A 19,686-nucleotide genomic window follows, 5' to 3' on the forward strand; every position below is an offset into this window, starting at 1 on the left:
CAATAGGAAAGGGCTTCATGAGAAAGCATGTTTGAAAGGAGGATATGAAAAGCGAGACACACAGTGTCTCCTTTGTCCCATCTGGTCCAGGTCGGTGTCCTAGGATCTGGGGAGCAGGCCTGGAATAAGACAGATAAATCAGGCACCTGATTGGATGTGAAGCCTGAGGAAGAGGTGGGGCTTAGGATGATTGACTGAAGCAGTCCCTGGGAATGGCGATGCACTGTGGGGCCAGGAACCAAATAAATTAGGAATACAGAAGGGAGAGCCTGATATTCAGGAAGGTACAGTGAGTGTAGGACATGCCGGGTCAGACCTGTGTTAGGATGCCCAAATAGGTCCAGAGAATAGTTGACTAGACATGTCGACATCTTGAGAGCAAGATTTGGGTGTAGCCAGGCTTTGGGCCACATTGCGGGTGTGGATGTGGGTACATAGGACATGGGCCCTTGTCATCACCCGTTGTAACCAGCAGCTGTCTTCTGGGACTGGGGTGTCTATGTAAAATCCAGCAGCGTTGAAACACCTTTGAATTGAGGGAAGGAAGATAAGAAATTTCCAAATAAAGTCTGCTCTTCCAAACCAAGGGCACCTGAGGGCCAAAATAGCAGACGTGCGTAATGAATGCCTTTGGTCCTCAAGATTGTTTCTCTGAAATCCTGGAAATACACAGGTTGAGATAAAAGACGGCATTTAAAGGTGCTCTGGTGTCGATGGGTAGCAGAAGTTACCTTCAGCTAAAATGGAAGGGAAGATGAAATATATATAAAGAGCAGCAAACCTTTGGAGCCCAGATTGGAAATTGACAACTAGGTATTAGATAGAGCTGCTACGTCTCCCAGACTTGGTAGGGTGGCCTTGTGTGGTAGGTGTCCTGTCCTAGATGAACTACATTGTCAAGTAACTGTCATCACTTAGTCATAGGGAGCTTTCAGATAGACATTAACATTACCAACTTCTTTTGACAAACTTCAAGATCAGGCGATATTGGATGTGCACATCTGCTTATGGCCTGTCGGCTGGAGCTGAGAAGCACCCACCCCTGTGGATGGGATGAGCCCTCCCCACGGGCCTTACCTGACTGCCTCACGCACTTGGCTCCTCCAGATGTTTGAGTGGGACCTCTTTCATAGAGTCGGGAGAGACATTTTGAATTCTGATAACAAAAGTCTCATTTCTATAAATTATATTTTGGATGATGTGGAGGGAAAGTGTGGATTTCACTCATGGAAAGCTCCTTGCTGAGGTGTTTAGGTGTCGGCGGTTGAAGAAGTGTTAGGGTTCGGTGCAGCTGATAAAGAAATGAAGGCACGAATCCTGACACAGACGATGGAGACAACCAGAGCCTTCAGGGCCAAGGGCTTCTAACGTCTTTTCTTTAGGATTTCTGCCTAATCAGCATAAGGTGATTACATTCATTTCACATCATTCTCTTCTTTAAATCATTTTTTATTTTCCAGATACAGTCGACATACAATATTACATTAGTTTCAGATATATAACCTAGTGATTACAGATTATGTTACTTACTGAGGGATCATCCCAATGAATCTCACACCTGTCTGATACCATACATAGTTATTACAGTATTATTGACTGTATTCCCTATGCTGTACTTTACAGCTCCATGACCATTTTGCAACAATTTGTACTTCTCAACCCCTTCACCTCTCCTCATCCAGCCCCAACCCCTCCCATCTGGGAACCACCAAAATGTTCTCTGTATCTATGAGTCTGTCTCTGTTCTGCTTGTTCGTTTATTGTTCTTTTTTTAAAAAAATTCAACTGTTCATAGGTATGTATTCATTGCCATTTTATTGCTTTTATTTTTTATCTCTTCTTCTTCCTCTTCCTCTTCTCCTTCCTTTTCTTAACAAAAACCTTTTAACTTTTCATGTACTGCTGGTTTGATGGTGACGAACTCCTTTAGCTTTTTCTTGTCTGAGAAGCTCTTTATCTGTCCTTCCATTATAAAGATAGCTTTGCTGGACAGAGTAATCTTATTGGTTGTAGGTCACTGCTTTTCATCATTTTGGATATTTCTTGCCATCCTCTTTAAATTTTCTGTTGAGAAATCAGCTGACAGTCTTATGGGAGCTTCCATGTAGGCAACTAACTGCTTTTCTCTTGTTGCTTTTAAGATTTCTCCTTAAACTTTTGCATTTTAATTATGATGTGTCTTCTTGTGGGTCTTTTTGGGTTCATCTTGGTTGGGATTCTCTGCACTCACTGGACTTACATATCTATTTCCTTCACCAGGTTAGGGAAGTTTTCTGTCATTATTTTTTCATAGACATTTTTAATTTCTTTCTCTCTCTCTTTTCCAACTATATATTTTTGGATTTATTTTTCTCTTTGCTGTTCTGATTGGGTGTTTTCTGCTTTCTTATATTCCAAATAGCTGATGTGATTCTCGCCTGCATCTACTCTACTGTTGATTCCCTGTAAATGATTCTTCATTTCAGTTAGTGTATCCTTTATTTTTGACTGGTTTCTTTTTATGGTTTCTATGTCTTCACCAAGTTCCTTAAGCATCTTTATAACCATTGTTTTAAACTCTGTGTCTGGTACTTTGCTTGCCTCCATTTCATTTACTTCTTTTCCTGGAGATTTCTCCTGTTTGTTCATTTGGAACATGTTTCTTTGTCCCTGCATTTTGACTGATTCTCTATGCTTGTTTCTAGGTATTAGATAGAGCTGCTACGTCTCCCAGACTTGGTAGGGTGGCCTTGTGTGGTAGGGGTCCTGTAGGGCCCAGTGGCTCAGCCTCCCCCATCACCTGAGCTGAGCGCTCAAGGTGCGCCCCCGTGTGGGCTGTGTGTACTATCCTGTTGTAGTTGAGACTTGACTGCTGTTGGCATCACTGGGAGGGACTGACCCCCAGGCTGGTCGGCTGTGAGGACTGGCTACAACTGCAGAGGAGCTGCTATGCAGGAGTCAACCTTATAGAGCAAGATTTGCTTCAGTGGGGCTTTGGTGTCATTAAGTCCGTCCCTTGAGTGTGTCACTCATGGAGGTGGTAGGGTTGTACACTAGTGTAATCTGAAGCTGTCCACCTGCTGCACTGGCTCTGGGGCCTAAGGCCACCCAGCACAAGCTACAGAGTGCTATGCAGATGGCTGCTACTTGTGCTGGGCTTAGAGGTGCCTAACAGAGGCCCAGCTGTGAACCAAGGCCGGCTGCCACTAGTGCCAGGCCTGGGGCCACTTAGCAAGGAGTACAGAGTGAGCAGAAGCCAGATGCTGCTTATTTGAGAGATGTTAGCAAAGTCTGAAGCAGAAGCAAGGTAGGCCATTTGTATGGAAAAGTCACTAAAAAAAGCTAGGGTGGCCCCTCAAGTTGGGTGGGGCAGGGCCTCCAGGAATCACCTGCGTAGGTGGAACAGTATGAGCCAGGTTGATGGAAACTCAGACATGGTGCCTACCTGCTAGGTGTGTGTGTGTGTGTGTGTGTGTGTGTGTGTGTCTGTATGGGGTCTCAGAAAAGGAACAATGGCTTCTGCCAGCACTTCTGTCTGGCAGAAAGTGCCCCCTCCCCCAGCTCTTGCCCTGATGATGCCCAACAATCCAGTTTTTTCCCCGTATGTTCCTGGTTCCTTTCAAGCTGCTGCCCCAGGGCTGGGGCTCAGAGGGAGTGAGTCTGAGTAAGTCCATGCATGGGCCCTTTAAGAGGAGCTTCACATCACTCTCTTAATTCTTGATGAAATCTGAGATTAAGGTGAATCTGAAAGTTCCATAGAGGAGGAAGAAGAGATCATCTCTCGTTTGGCTTGACTGCTGGTTCAAACATAAATTTTATTAGCAGTTACCATTACCTGTCCGCACTCTTTCTTTAGACTTGTTGATAAACTCAGTTCACTGGTTCAGAGGTATCTGAACTGTGTGGGGTGGTGTGGCCAATCTTTTCATCCCTTTGACCTTGTGATAGTGAAACGTAATCGTTAGGGGCAAGAATTTATAGCAGCTACTGCACCTGCCTCACACGGACTTGACCTCGTGTGTTCTTTATGACCCATCCACATGTTTCCCTTCACCATTCTGTAGGCCCACAGGTTTGCTACAGAGAGATTAAGGACTAAAGGCTAAAGAATGTTCCCATGTGGGTTAGTCACAGGGAGGGGCCAGTGACTAAATTTGCCCAAGAAAAGCACCAGGCTTTTTGGTTTTATCCAAATAATAGACTTTGAGTTGAAGCAGTTAAATCTTCCTCCAAATAGTACAAATTTTCTACCCAGACTATTAAAAACAATAAAAAAGAATAACTTTTGACTTTTATACAATCTGAATTGTTGCCTTCAGATTCCACCCCCTCCACACACACACATATTTGTTTTGCCTTGCTCAAGTTAAAACAATGTACTTGACCATTCAGAAATCTTTTAATAAGGTAACTCAAAAACTGAGTTAGAAAATATCATTGCCAATAGACTTTTTAAATGCTTTCAGAAACAGCAGTGAAAACAGTATCTGAATATAAGTATGTAAATTAATGTATATTCAAAAGCCTAACATGTAAAAAAGTTAGTTAGCCTTAAAGAAAAGATGCAAGTTATATATTTTGTTTAAAATATAAAACTTATGGCAAAATAATCAGTTCCCCAAATAAAAAACATTTGCGGAGATGGCAAAAGGAAACAGATTATGAATATATGATGCAGGAGAAGAAGCTTAGCATTTTAACCAGATCTCACCCTTGATGCAACTGGGCTGATGGCTTCCTGGGTAAATAGGAACAGTCTGTTGGATTCTGATTTTTCTCTGCTGTAAAACAATAATAATAATGAAAACTATATTAGAATTTATGAGGTTGAGCAGTATTATATTGCCAATACTGGACCATTTTTGACCTGGAACAAAAGCCTTTTCTTATCATTCAAAAGAATAACAGAGAGGAGACATGACAAGGTGAGCTTTCTCCCCCATTTTAACATTGTCTTTATTAATATTTCCCTGTGCCTATTACCTCTTTGTCTTACATGGACATCGGTGGTTATCTATGTCCCATATCGTCTCATATTGTTGTCATTCAGTAAAGAGTATTGCTTAACAATTAAGTTATTCTTAGCACTTCTCACTAGTAATTGGCTGCATTTATGATGCTCTTGGGTAACCAGGTCCAGCCTGTCCCAAAGGGAGAGCAGTTCACTGTCTTGTGACTGACAGGATGGAAGGCAGGTCACAGACACATTCCCTACGCTTTGAGTTTGTCTTTGTGACGTTATCTTACTACGGTCCTCTCTCAACTACATTCATTTAAAAAAAAATTCTCACCTGTTTTCTAAGGAATGCAAAATTTCTTTGATATCATAAATTATTCCCTGGAAAGCATATTCACTGGCAAATTATTTTGGGAAAGGATGAGTTAAATAAAAGTAAACAGATTTCTTTAAGTCAGAACTTCTTGGGAACTTTAATATGCAGTATCTGCATTGTGAATCTCTAAGAAAGGGATAGAGTAGGAGGTTTTTTTCCAAACTTATTTGCCTTCGTACACTATTTGTCTTGGATTAACTTTTTAAAATTTATTGATTTTATAGAGAGAGAGAAAAAGAGAAAGAGAGAAACATATTTGTTTCACTTATTTATGCATTCATTGGTTGATTTTTAAAATAATTAAATTTTAAAGATTTTATTTATTCATTTAACAGAAGAAAGAGAGAGAGAGAGAGAGAGAAAGAGAGAGAGGGGGGGGAGGGAGGATCAGGAAGCATCAACTCTCATATATGCCTTGACCAGGCAAGCCCAGGATTTCGAACTGGCAACCTCAGCGTTCCAGGTCGTTTTAAGCACTGTGCCACCATGGGTCAGGCTGGTTGATTCTTGTATGTACCCTGATTGGGGGTATTGAACCCAAATATTGGCATATCAGGATGACAGTCGAACTAACTGAGCCACCTGCCCAGGGCCTTGAATTCACTTTTAACATCACAAGAAATGTTCTTTGGAATATAGTTTGCCAATGTATGTAGCAATTGTCCTTGATAACCCAAATTTACTTTTAAAAAAAATCTTGAACCTATTAGATAGTTTGGGATGTAAGCTTAGATCTTTATAGTAGAACAATATTTAGGTAAACAAAAATTTAACACCATCCCTGACATCACAGTTCTCTTAGATATCTTATCCATAACCTCATGCAATAAAAAAAAAAAATCCTTCTAGAAGGAGAAATGTATGGTTCCCAAATCAACTCAATGACCAGGTAGCTAAGTTAACATTTGAATACATATCTCTCACCCCTAGATAATGAAGAGGGGCCTACAATTGAGTTTTGCACATTTGTATTTTCTTATGATGATAAAATTGAAATGCTTTAAAATGAATTTTAGTCCATGTTCACTGTGGTTTGCAAGAGACATTCTGGGTTTGGGAGAGAGCATGTTGGTAGCTCCTTCACTGATTGGGACAGTTGTACAACCTGAGAAGCATCCTTCCCCACAAGTCACCTCCTGGGAAGACCCACCTCAGAAAGAAGTGGATGTAGCGTATTGAATATACCAGAGCAAGATTTTAAAATTAAACTGATCTCCCCGTTTCCAGCTTCAGAAAAATACAAAAAAAAGAAAAAAAAAAAGAAAAAAAATTAAACTGATTTAAGGTTTTGAGATTGTTGGAGAAGGGGCAAGCTTTACTGGTTCACTTTAATGGCACACTGAGGAAAGGGATTATATGTTGAAAAGAGACATGGAAACTCAGTTCGGTGCAGGCAGGAAACCTGGGTTGAATAGATCTCACAGAGTTCCCACAACGCGACGTCTAGTCTAGCTGAACCGAAGAGGGTCTTTCACTGTCCACTACACGGTTTGTAACACGCTGTGCTAACTATCGATGACATAGTTGAATCTGGGTTTTTCCATGATTGTCTAACAGCTGAGAACTGCCAAGAATACTGTGTGTGTGTGGAGCAGGTGATCACACCTTTCGATTTACCTGAAGTCTCGTTCATGTGTTGTCCCACTCAAACATGTCTGGGTTTAGATACATACTTGAATGCCCTAGGAAATTTCCATTGTCATTTTGCCTGTGCTGAAGGTCGCTGAGAGGCATCTAGGATGCCCCATTCCCGTGTTACTGCTCACTTGATTTCAGTTCTGTCTCCTAGGAAAGGTAGGGTGGAATTTTCACTATGACTAGTGTCTCTGACCTGATCTTTATGCTTCATTAAACAGAGCAGCAGGAAAATGAATCCAAGCTTTTCAAATGTATTCAGACCCTCCACACTCTATGCTTTCTTTCTTCATCTGCTATTAAGACCAGTAGGACAATGGTGGTAGAAATATATATATGTATACATGTATATATATATATATATATGTATATACAATATATATATATATATTGATGATAGTCAATGGTACTGGTACCGTCTTATAAATGAGAATAAAAGAAATGTATTTGGGCAGAAAATGGATTTTCTAATCCCTAATCTTTTACAGATGCTGGGTCATAATCAATTACTTGTCATTTCAACTTGGAGGTATATGGCTATAGTAACAGTGACATGATTTCATTTTGGCTTCAGAGAGGAAGGACTCAAATAGAAATGCCGAGTCCTTGTCTCCAATAAGAGTGACTTCCTTCACTTCCAGTGGATACAACCAAAAAAAAAAAATAACTTGACAAGAGAAGTGAATGAATTTGTAATGTCCTCTGAGAAGAGTAGATTTCACTGGTTTAAAAATAAAATGTTCTATGGGGTACAGTAAAGCTCTTAAGGAAATGAGAGTTTAAATCTATCTACACTATCTTTTTTGGGGGGTCAATAATAGCTGAAATGCCAACACAAAGTAAGCATACCAAGATGTCATTTAATTATTTGTCTAAGAAAGGCAGTTATAAAATAATATTTTTCTGTGCTCCTAGATACATCAAAGGGATTTTACCTTGACCTTTTAGTAACACTGTCAATGGGCTGAAGCATTTAGAATGTCAGCGGAATCCGTGCATTTTCCGGGCTTAGCTAGGAACTAAATGTGATAATGTACTACTCTGTAGCAGCAAATTTAGCTGCTTTAGCGAGGTCGCTAATACACTGAACTAGACTGCAGAGCAATTTTAAATTTTCATCATGGGTTGCTGGACTTGGAGTGGCGTTTCTCTCAGCACTAAAGGTAGAGTGGTGTCATGGTTACTCGAAGCTATCCTTTTATTTTAATGGAGAGAAGAACAAAAGCAGGAAATAAGATCAGGAGTCTTAATTTTAAAAATGAGACTTCTGTTACAAACATTTAAAGATTTCCAAGAATTAGTAGTCAAAAGAAACATACTTTTAGAAATCTCTGGGCTACATCAATATTTTTGTTTACACCTGAAAGTTTGCGATTTAAAAAAAATACGTCTACTACACAGCACGTCACAATCCTCCAAATTCTTATAAAGAAGTGTGTGTGTGTGTGGGTTCTTATCCCTCCGCTCTTATAGTTTGGCATCCACATGACTGAAGGAACTTATTTTGTATAAAATGTCATGTACTTTAGGTACACAGACAAATCTGAATTTTCCCAGGTGTTCTGGTGACTTTCTCTCAGTGAGGTGCTATGAGCTTCCCAGGAAAAGCGTGAGATGTACCGATATTATATCCCTAGAACCAGTCTGATGTTCACACGTAACCAGTGTTTGCAGGGCAAGCTTCCTGTTGACATGAGGGGTTTTAGGCCAATAAAGTGGACAGAATCTCAGTGTTCGGTTATATGTCAGCCTGCTGACCAGGCTGACGTTGTTGGGGGTTGCTCTGCAGATACACTGTGCTTGTTTTCAGTAGTGGGCGTGGAGTGAAAGGTGGTCCTCTGACACCTTTGGGACAAGGTTTGGGACAAGGTCGCTCACTTTACCTAACACAGCACAACAGCACAAAGTGCATCTCTCACTGGAGTGTTCAAACATCAGGCAGGCCCTGAGGAAGAGTGAGCGTTTGAGGACTTGGAGCGAGGATTCCCTGGACGTAAGAAAATGAATAAATAAAATCTTTTGGAGAATGAAGGATTTAGTTTGCTTGTGTTTGTCTGTGTTCTTGGTAGTAGACCCTATTTCTTTGGATTGGGTGAAGCACTTAGGTGTTTAGAAGGCAGGTGTTTATTTCTCATAAAGCTTTTAGCAGTATATTAATTCAATGTCTTTTTGAAACCAAAAGAAAGGTAGAAAAACTAAATAACAATAACCCCCATTAAGAAAAAGTTTGTTGCCTGACCTGTGGTGGCGCAGTGGATAAAACGTCGACCTGGAAATGCTGAGGTCGCCGGTTCAAAACCCTGGGCTTGCCTGGTCAAGGCACATATGGGAGTTGATGCTTCCAGCTCCTCCCCCCTTCTCTCTCTCTCTGTCTCCCTCTCTCCTTCTCTCTGTCCTCTCTAAAAATGAATAAATAAATAAAAAAATTAAAAAAAAAAAAAAAGAAAAAAAAAAAGAAAAAGTTTGTTTGCTATGAATAGTCGATAATGTATACCATTCATGAAAATCCAAATGTGTGACTTTTAGGTACTGTCAGAAAAACATCTCTAGCATTTCAAGGTCAATCTTGATGGCCAACAGCCACTTTACGGAAAGCCTAGTTGGCTCCTGTGCTTTTGACAATCCAACGCAGTGAGAAGGTTTGCACTTCTTCTCTAACAATGGGTTCTCAGGAATGAGCACACCCCGTACCCCTGCAGCACGGATGTCTCTGGCTGGCCAGTCTCCTCCTCAGTAACCCCGACTGGGGAAGTGGTCTTCACTCGGAAGGCTGCGTCTGCCCATGCCTGCATGGCAGCTTTCTCTGGAAACCACACATGCCATAGTTCCCTGAGTGGGAGGCAGGCCCCTAACTAGTGAAGATTGTCACTGTGATTGTGAAAGTCACCAGGACCAGCAGATAGTGAGTCCCTGCTGCGCTGTGGAGTGAAACGAAGCATTGTAGAGACAGAGGCTGTTCTGTTCCCTCGTGCTTCTTCCTGAGCCAGCGTCCGCAGACCCATGGTCCCCTATGCACATGTGACAGACCACGTCTGTGTCCTCAGTGACACAGACCGAGCAGACAAGTCTCTGCTGGAAGCGCAGACCGTGAGACCTCAGCCTCAGCCCTGGGCTGGGAAATGGCAGGATCTGTAACATTGGAAAGTCCGCTTACTGCCCAGGCACTTAAAAAAAGAAAAAAATGTAATAAAAATAATTCAAATTGTGATGAGTTCAGTGCAGCAAGCAGTGTAGTGAAATCTTCATTTCAATTTTAAAATCACATTTAAATGTGCTCATTATAAATCTCACATTTCTATTTTTCAACAGCTCTTAGAAATCATCTCTTTTGCAGCATTTTAGGGGCATGAGACGGTGATTCTAGAGCCGTCAGTGGGCGGCACTATTACCTTCATCGTTCTGACATCAGAGAGATCAATCGTCAGAGAAGTTGACAGCTTGCTCATTCCAGAGGTAAATAGAACCGGAAGACAAAAAGGCAAATAAAATAAAGTTCATCACTTTTTTCCCACTATATCCAACGTTTAAAAAAAGATCATATTGCCCCTAAATCCATCGGAATAAGCAAAACCTAATGGTGACTCTTCCCAAGGGATGAGGGGTCATTTCTTCAGAAGCTCAACTGCGGGCAGAGAGGCAGCCTGGGAGCTACCTGGGGTCCGCATCTCTGGCTGGGCCACTCACTGGCTCTGAGACCCGGACCACATCCCCCTGAGGCTGTGTCCTCCTCGGCAGGTCAAGGCTAGCACCACCCTAACTCCCCGTCGTGGGTCCGGTGAGGATCACGTTTAGATCACAAATTGGAAATGTTTTTGTAGAGTGCAGCGTGCTCTGTCGGATGAGACATTATCACTGACCATTAGTGCAAGCGTCCTAAGCAAAGCCCTGACAGGCAGAAGCTCCTTCTTCTGGGGGACCTGGGGACGCCACGAGGACTTGGCATGGAGCTGTGAGGGACCCAGAGCCGCACTTCCATCAGGGACAAAGGAAGGCTGGGCCACTCGGCCCAGGCCTCGCTCAGGGGAAACACATGGCAGATGGTGTGTTTGTGAGGTGATCCCAGATCCTGAGGCCACCCTGTGAGTGGACCCCAGATCCTTGGCAACATTCCTGGACACCCAGCAGACTCTTCTTTCTGACCTCCTGACTCAGCTCCTGTCACAACCAGCATGTCACTCCGGCACTTCAGACTGTGAGCAGAGAAAGTGGCCTGTCTGTCTCCCCAGGGACATGTGCCTGTGTGTGCAGCTGAGCTATAACCATTCTTGTCAGTAGATCCTGTCAACATCTGCTGACCATTTTGGCCTTGAATATAAAACCTTCAGACCAGCTTGACCTTCCTCCTCCCTAGTACTTGTCACTGGAATGGTCACAGCCATGAAGCACAAAGGTTTCTCATCTATAGGCCCCGAAAAATGTCAGAAGCGTGAAGCAAAACCAACCAAAACCCCACCATGATGGGTGTTGGGTAGCAGCCCTGTCCTGGCTCCCACAGGTGGCCATGGTGTTGACATGTTTTCCTTGGCTACTTCCTAAACCTATGTATTAACATTGCATATAATTACAATGTCAATTTGCTTTTTTTGGCCAGAGACAATTATATGCTCAGAGACAAAGATAAACTGGGTGTTGCTTGCCACAGTATGACTTGCTGCCGATAATGCACAGTGAGCCCACGTACGAGGAAAACATGATAGGCAAAGACATCAACAGTGGATGAGAAATGTTTGCATGTGTCCGAGGGTTGGTGTATGAAAGATGCTGTCAGGGGCTGAATGACAGTCCACCATCTCGGGGACAGGTAAAGGCGGAGTGAGGAGGGCAGTGAGGGTGTGGTTTTCTGGGCTCCATTCCCACCAAGTAACAGACTCTTTAACTGCTGGTAACATGCTTCCTCCCTCTTGCTTCTGGAGTCAGTGGGGAAGTCTCACTGCTGTTCCCCTTGGAGTTTGAGCACTTCAGCCCCAGGCTGCTGTGTTCCTGTTCTAGCCTCTCATAAAACTGCAGAGGCTCCCACCGGCCCCCAGTCTGTGCTCCAAGGTCCCATCACGAGTGACAGCCTGCTCCCAGTCCAAACCCGCCGAATGCTGAGGGGAGAGTGTGTGTTTGGGACACGTCCGTGGCTGAAGACAGGAGGAATGTGAGGTGCCGTGTGTCGCTCTGTCATGTGAATATCAATGTATTGCTGTTGTGGGAGTTTTTAGTGAAAACAACTATTTCAGGTTTTACTTGAAGTGTCTTCTCTTGCGGGGATTGTCACAGGTGTACGGGGTCAGGAGTGACAGTGAGCTGGGTGACAGACTTCATACAAACACTAGACTTTTCTCCTACCTGACGAGGTGATGAAGATGCAGGTTCCAGGATGGAAGCACGGCTTCCGAGTCCAGCTCTATGCACACTAGTTTTGTGGCTTTGGGTGGGTCGCTGACTTCTCCGTCTGGGCGCTTGTCTCTTCCCCTAGAAGTTAAACCTAAAATCCGTGTCATAGTACTATGAACCTTCCAAAGACGTGGCAAAATAATCCATGATAAGTTGTTGGCACAGAGAAAAGACTCAATAAATATCCGCTATCTTATTCCTCAAAACATTCACATTTCAGGGAAATCTAATTCTTAATGTGAAAACAAACTGAGACACACTAGTGTCAAGTGAGCAGAGGAAATACGTCTTTTACGGAAGCGTTTTTGTGGGCACAGGAAGGAAGTCCTTCTACCTTCACAGGGTGAAGTGGCTCCCCACACCGGCTCATCTCCATGTGTTAACTCACATGCTGGGCAGGTGCGGGGGTCTGAGGTTCCTAACAAGTTTGTGTCTTGGGTCCCTGTAGTCCCATCATTTAGGGCAGGGGTCAGCAAACTGTGGACCATAGACCAAGTATGGCCCATAACCTGATTTTACAAACAAGTTTTATTGGAAGGAAGTCATGTTTATTTATGAACTGTCTATTGTTGTGTTCATACACAAACAGCAGAATTGAGTAGTTTCAGCAGGGACTATATGGCCTGTAAAGCCAGAAACATTTACTATCTGGCCCTTTACAAGAAAAGTCTGCTGACCCCCAATTTAGGGCATCGCTATAAAAGTATGCATTTATCTTGCTTGGTTTTCTTTATTCTCCAGATGTGTGTGCCATGGTCTTGATCATGGCTGGGCTGCTATGTTTCCCTCCATGTCTGGAGCAGCTACAACCCCGGAAGAATTTTGGGCACAGTGTAAGGCAGAGCCTCCGTGTCTCCATTCACTCTGACTTTCTTTGTCAAATGACAATAACCATACAACTGCAGGGGATACACTGGGAAGTGACGAGGAAAGTCATCCAAACACTCAGAGATTCAAAGTCTCTATAAATAATAACGATGCACGGGAGCTGCAACACCGAGGACCTGTTTTATTCCTGAAAACAAGCATCTGTCATATACCCACATCACAGGAGATGGGAGGCCACCTTACGCTCAAGTCAGGCTCCACACCTGACCCTTGTCCACATACACAGGAGGACAAGGGAACTGGGGTCGGAATGGGAACCTAGGCATTTCTATTGGCCTGAACAAAGCAGAGTTATTTTATATTTTCTGAATCTCATCTGCATCTTCTCAAGGGATAATCTATGAAATAATAATAATAAATACCCCACAAGCTTCAAAAAATTAAATTTTCTCTTCTTTTCGTATAGATACTTTGAAGCATGAAGTTCAAATTCCAAAAAGTGCCTCAGTAGCGGAAAGTTTTGACTGAAGAAACAAATCCTTGTGTGATGAAAATCGCCTGAGAGGGTTTCATTGCACTGACATTCTTTTATTCATGAGTAATAAATGCCAAAACTCATTTCAGAGTTCAGTGATGAATATGCTAATACAAATTATGTTCTCTCCACAAGAAATTGAATCTCTTACAGGCAAGAACTAGCTCGTTGTCACAATGCGAAGGCTGAACTGAGTGGGTTGTTAGGGATGTTCTTGACCTCTTCTGCATAAACAAGACTGCCTGAAATCAAGTTGTTATACATACATTTGTACAATGTCAATTTCCCCTCCATTTGGGTCAGCTGAAACTATCACATGGTATTTCCTAATAGCAAAACAAAGAATATTTTTCCTACCTGTTACTACAGCGGTGGTTCTAAGATATCAAGATATAAAGTCACTGATAATTGCTGGTTGAAAGTTATAGTTCTATGGAGAAAAAATGAAACCAAGCTTTATTTATACTCAATCTGGTAAGATGTAGAGGTGTTCCTGAAAACAAGAGGTTTGAATAATGGACATATTACTACCAAATCAAGAAATGTACACTGTATCTAATAGAGGTAACATTTATTTATTAGACTAAATAACAACTAAAAGAAATAGTATGTGTATAACACTTACAAAAATTAGATCATTGTCAAAATATCACCACATTATCGATAAAATGACATAAGTATTACATTATTATTTTTTTTTTTACTGTGGATTTTAGGTGCTTCTAAAGTACCAAACCTTAATATTGTATATTTCAAAATTGAAGTTTGAAAATCTTCAATTAAATAACCAATCCAGTGTTTAGATATCAAGCTGTAAGACATTCTGTTACTGTGTTTTAATGTCAACTGGTAGTTTTACAAATTTAAAGAGATTTGGGAAGTTATTTGTGTGAGCAAAGAAGAGAGGTCTCTTGTTTGTGGGTGGTTTTCACAGAGGGATGAAGAAATGTTCTTGGAGTAGTTGAGTCAGACTGTACCTTTTGTTCTCAAATGGATATTTGCCATCTCCAAAATGAAAGGCCAGAAATATCTTTCTTATACATCCATCACTTTGCTCAGATTTTCTTACTGCTCTGTCCTAACTCCTGATGCTGAGTGTGATGTTCATTGTTGGGGAATTGCCATTCTCACCATTCGATTTATTTAAAAAGCAACGATACTAGTTTCAGAATGCCACTGATTTTAAATGATCAAACATAAGACATGTATGGGTTTGAGTCGACAGCATTCATAGTAACATTTTTTGATTCATTTCTTTAAAATCCCCGCTCCCACCCAGCAAGGACGCCCATTTGTGGACAGGCTTCTCTTTGGAGGTGCTGGTGGTGGCCTGCCTCCCGGGCGGTGATGCTGGCCACTGCTCTCCTCTCTGGTTGGCTTCTTGGTCAAACTGCAGCAGGATATTTGTTTTCATTAGAAAAAAAGAAAAAAGAACCAGAAACAAACAAACAAAAACAACCCTCACTGAATTGAGCTTTTCTTACTAATGAAGACAGTATTTGTGTAAATGAGACATTTCATAAAAGATAGATACTTTATCGTGGAAGCCCCTTTTGCAGAACTTGGGTGGGTGTCAGGGAAGGTTGCTGTCTCACTTACTTCCAAAATGGGCACCTTTCATTTCACAAAGTGGAGTATTTTTTTTTTTTTAAACCAGAGGGCACCTTCAAAACCATTTTTCTCCCATCAGGTCGTTTGGGAAATGCTCTGTGAGTTCAAGAGAGGCTTAATGGGAATGACATAACTCTGTCTAGAAACAGGGCTTCCCAGGTGGGGAAGCCTGGGTGCTTCTGCTTCAGAGTTACACGTGAGAGTGAGACCGGGTTCTGGTGAGCAACCTCCCACCACGCTTGCTTAGATCATCTCAGGGATAAACGGTGCCTCTTCTGCCAGCACTCCCCGGGTGGCAGGGACCCAGACCCTTGTCACTCTTCAATATCCACCGCCTCCTTCTGGAAGTCCTCCAGCTTGCCCTGTCCCTCATGGTGCAGGCGGTGCAATCCTCGCTGCTGATGGGCACAATCCTCGCTGCTGATGGGCACTTGGTCTGTTTCCAGGTCTTGGCTATTGTAAATAATTCTGTAATAAACGTCCTGCTTTTGATACTGTTCTGTGATTATGTGAGATGCTATGTTGGGGGAGTCTAGGGGGATGGCACATGTGACCTCTCTGTTGCTGTTTTGGAAGTTCCGGTGTAAATTTATAAATATTTATAAATAAAAAGTGTTAATAAAATTAGTAATTTACATTGTTTAAGACCACCCTTCAATGTTTTGGCTCAAGTCTCTGGTCATATCTTCATTGCTTTAAAGAAGCCATGTGTCCTTCATTGTCCAAATGTGATGAGCCCTCATGTCACCACTCGGTAGTTCTGTGAAGTTTAATTAACTCTTCTTAGTACCCATTTCCTCATTTTTGCAGTAACCACATGCATAGTAGTCACTTAAGGATGGAGTTAACACGTGCTGGGAACAGCACCTGGCACATAGTAGGCACCTGTGAGCACTGACCTGCTGATGTAAACTAATGAGGGTGACACAGGGGACCTGTGCCCAGCTGATCTCTGACAGCGGGTATCTGACCACCCCCCTGTCCCTGTCCCCAGCCCTCACAGCTGGCCACATGATGCTCTGAGTGGGACATGTGGGCAGGAATGGGTCTAGGACAGGATGCAGGGTCAGGAAAGGCCACACTTCAGGTTTGCCAGGAACATGCACAGAATCAGGAAGGTTGAGCAACTGTGGGGGTCCCATTGTGTGCACAGCCGCCTGCATAGGGAAAGAGGGTTATTCTTAGGAAAATGCCAGAAGTCACTAGAAGATTCACCTGTGCTGTGGCTCACACATTGGCTTGCTACTGTCCGAGGAGCAACAATGTGGTTGTGTCTTGTCTGCCTCCACATTTTCTGTAAGTGCCTCTCGTGGCCAGATCCTACCCAGAGTGTAACTAGCAAGATACCCATGGGAATGCAGCTCCCAGTCTCCAGCCCCACAGGGCAGGAGAATGACAGAGACACGGGAAGGACCCCAGCTGGACAGTGGACGATGGACACCATGCTCTTCTTGACTCCTGTGGTCACCATCCCAGCCAGTTCTCTTTATACCCTTTCTGGAGCTTCTTACATGTGACCTGATACTGTAGCCAGCTGTGAATGTGCTCTAGAAGCTTACCACGGGTTCCTGCGTATAATAGACTCTCAGTATATATTTAAAAATAAATGAGCATACTGATGTGTCCTACTCTTATTTTTTAGTAATTTATTGTTTGATATCCATAAAAATTTATAATAAAGCAAACCCAAAACTCTGAGTAAAAAAGACAGAAAAAAGAATCATTGAAATAAAGAAAAACTGAGTAGTCTATTTCACGTCTTCTAAAAAATATGTGCAATGTTTCAATAAAACCTGAAGACCTCAAGCATGGATTGAACGCTCTGCAGAGGGTGACCAGCAGCCTGTGGTGACACCCTTCCAACAGCTTCTGCCACATAGAGAGGGGCCTCTTGCCCAAGCACCTGTCCTGGCTCATGGGGTGCTCAGACTCCAGCTTCCACATCTCACCCCGCCTGCTGGCCAAGCTGCGTGGATGGAACGAAAAATGCTGGGCTCAGAAAAGTCAGGACTTGGACTCAGAGAGCACAGAAGGTAAGTCATTGCATCAGGTGTGTCCCTTGTAGATTTACTGACTTGCACAGGACCGTGTGATAAAACAGCACAGAGTCACTGTGAGGATGTGCTGTTCCACTTTTGGAGGAGAAATAGCCCCCGCTGCGCATGAGGAGGAGCAGTGCGTGTGGCTCAGAAGCCAACATTGGGAACTGCAATTAGCAGCTGCTTCTCCAAATAAACATTTTTCCCCCTTTGGGGCTGAAATTCTTCACTGAGGCAGCTGCTAATTTCCCAATCAATTTTGCTGGGTGAAGAGTGTCTATTTATAGAGGTTCTATTTGGGAAATTTTGAGAAAGACACGAGCTAGAACTGACATTCTCTGGTCATGAACTCACTCTGCTCTTTTTGTTTTTATCATGACCTTGGAAGACTCAGTGCAGTTGAGAGTTCATCGTGGGACCATTCTGTCTGTTCTTACCTGTGTAACCTGCACACTTCCAAAGGTAACATATACAGGGCCCTCATTATTTGCCACTTAATTATTTCCTTCTGCAGCTCCAAAAATGAAGAGAGATTATTTTAGAGGCTACACGAGGGGCCCAATATATAAGTACTAGCTCGCTGATAGTGTCAGGTGGACAGAAAGTTTCATTGATAACACAATGGCTCTGCCCTCAGCAGTGTTGGTTGTGACATTTATCTTTTATAATCTGCTCATAGGACACAATCCACTGACATACATTTTCACCCAAATATACTACTGCTTTAAGTCTAATTTAGAATGGGCACATATCCCTCATGTACAAGAACTTTAGGCTTCCAAGGCCAAGTAAATATGGTGTCTGAGGGGACAGCGTGCCCTTTCTGCCGCCTTCACACCCTGCATGGTGATAGTCCCGTGTGAGGACATGACTCCAGCTCAGAGATGGAGACTCACTCACCATTTGTCCCCGAGCAAGAGGGTTCCTCACAGAATCTCACTTTCTGCAGCTGCAAGATAAAGGAGGCTGTGTGAACCCCATGAGTTTATTCCATATAGGGTGTCAGCGCCGTCCTCACTCTGGGCAGCTTTGCCTTCAGTGGCAGCTCCCCACCCCCCATCACCCTGTAAGACAGCTGTCTGGGCTGCAGGGTGATTATCGTTTTCAAACAACGTACTGGTTACAATAACACACAAACAGGAAGGAAGAGAATGAGGCAATGCACTTTGCATTCAGAAAATTATCAAAGCCTTTTCTAAATGTCAATAAGTTTTCATTTAGGTGGAAGGAATCAGCCTCTTTGAAGATACATGTGGATATTCTGGATTGCTTTAAAAATAAATCCAGGCCTGTCTGATTCAGGGTTACTTCTCTTTGTCACTGTCACAAAAAGAAATCGTGCAGGAAGTATTGAGCGCCAAGAGTACATGAAGCCACAACAACACATCCCCGACCTCACAAGAAATAAAAGCAAATACAGTACAGACGATGTAGAGTCACGAAATATTTGTGGCTCCTTTTCTTTAGCTCCCTCCCGCCTCCTTGTTTTCCCGCTCCCACGATTATTAAAAAGTGTTTCTGTATCAATGTGATTAAAGAAGCTTTAGAAATATCAGGCTCATGATTCTTTCCGTTTTCAAAATGAAATGGGAATGATGGTCACGGGACAACTTAAACCTAATTTAAATAATCGGGTAAAACCATAACCTATAAGCACCACTTTCTACCTTGGGGGAACACAGTAGAGTACACCTTTCTGAATCTGGGTACATTGGCTCAAGCCTCCTACCATTCATGACGATGATACTAGAAGTCTTTCCCATGATGCTCAGATTTAGAGAGGCCCAGGCAAAGTGCCTCCAATAGCTTTGAATGGTCCTTCTGTTCAGCACGGAAGAATCTACCCTTCACACTCTCCTCTCTGTCTCTCACCAGTGGCCGACCCAGACAATTTCATCTTCAAAACACGTCTCTGGTTCTCCACCTTGCTCCCGGCTGTCTTTCCCCTCTTCCTAATGGGAATTCCCACTCTGTCTCCCCTTTAAATGTTGGCCTTCAATGGTGTGGTCCAAGGTCCATTCTTCTCCACTTCTCATTCAATTGTGACTTATTTGCAGGTGGCTGACAGCAGACATCTGCAGCTCTGACCTCTTTTCTGAGCCTATTTGAAAAGTCAATGTGGAAGCCTCATATTAGATTAAATTTAGCATGTCCAAATCTGAATTTATAAACTTCTTGCTTAATTCCTAGACTTACTTAATTATTTCATTTCTCAGTGACTAACATGTTCCCCCACCATCCAAGCAGTTGTATTAGTCTGAGAGCTCACAATTACCCTTGACACCTCCCTCTCTCACACATCAAATTGTCAGTCTTACCAAAAAAAAAAAAAAAAAAAAAAAAAGAA

This window comes from Saccopteryx leptura, chromosome 1, assembly GCF_036850995.1.
Source record: "Saccopteryx leptura isolate mSacLep1 chromosome 1, mSacLep1_pri_phased_curated, whole genome shotgun sequence".
Taxonomy (NCBI): Eukaryota; Metazoa; Chordata; class Mammalia; order Chiroptera; family Emballonuridae; genus Saccopteryx; species Saccopteryx leptura.